We start from the raw sequence: 1,220 nt of genomic DNA, 5'->3' as shown, positions 1-1,220 counted from the left end.
AGCTATTACAAACTTTGCCAATTCCTGTCCAAGTGTCCAGTTGTACTTTTCTACCATCCCATCAGACTATGGGTGAAGCAGCATTGTCCTGGTCTTTCGTATGGCATACCAATCCTGAAGAAGAAATCACTAATAGCCGAAGCTACAGTTGTAGCTTCCTGATTTGGTATTGCATATGCCTCATGCAACTTGGTGAAATAATCCATCAACACACAAATGTACCTGTTTCCAGCACGAGTTTGGGGCAAAGGACAAGCAATGTCAATGGCTACTCTTTCCATTGGTGTGCCAACTTCATATAACTTCATTAGAGCACATCCTTTATGCTTCAGTCCCCTTTTAGCACAACATGTCCTGCACCATTCTTCCACATCTTGCCTTATACCTATCCAGTAAAATTTCTTTCGTAGGAGACTCAATATCTTCATAACTACGAGAAGTCCTCCTGTTAAACTATTATGGGATTGATGCAGCACAACTTCCCATAACTTTCTCGGTATAGCTGTTTTCCATGTCGTCACTTTTCCATCTGTAGTTCCCATCTCCGGACAAGAATATCATCTTCAAGCTTCAACCAGTCCCATTGTGCCCAATAGTTCTTTGTCACAGGTCTTAAGCTAGACATTTTCTCCCAAGCAGGGCACAAAACACTTGCTTTTAGAAAATCAATAATTTGCTTCAAATCTTGGTCTTTCTCATGCTCTGCTTTAATAGCTATACCTGGTTCCCCTTTACCATCATCAACTCCTTTAGTCACTTTGACTTCAGCTTGATGTCACCTGGTTAGTTCAACCTCTTTTTTGCAGCAATGTCTGCAGTAATTTTTGCAGGGTCTTCAGCTCAGTCCGTCAGCATTTCCATGAGATTTTCCTTGTCTGTATTCAATATCATAATTATACTGGTCTATTTTTCTGATCCAACGTACCAGTTGTCCCTATGCGTTCTTTAATGATCTTAACCAGCACAATGCAGCATGGTCTGTCCTGATGGTAAACCTTGCCCCATAGAGGTAAGGATGGAAATATGTCAGACTCTTTATTATAGCAGGGAGTTCCCTCCGTGTTACACGATAGTTACTCTCTGGTCTACTCAGGACCCTACTGAAGTAGACCACATGTAGGCCACCCCTCCAATGCCGACATTACTAGCATCACAATCCAGTATGTACAGCAGAGAGGGATTTGGAAATGGAGCTGAGGCCAATTTTTCTTTCAATGTCT

This window comes from Limulus polyphemus, unplaced genomic scaffold (genome assembly GCF_000517525.1).
Source record: "Limulus polyphemus unplaced genomic scaffold, Limulus_polyphemus-2.1.2 Scaffold1783, whole genome shotgun sequence".
NCBI lineage: Eukaryota > Metazoa > Arthropoda > Merostomata > Xiphosura > Limulidae > Limulus > Limulus polyphemus.
The sequence above is the reverse complement of the archived record's forward strand: the minus strand, read 5'-3'. Positions refer to the sequence as shown.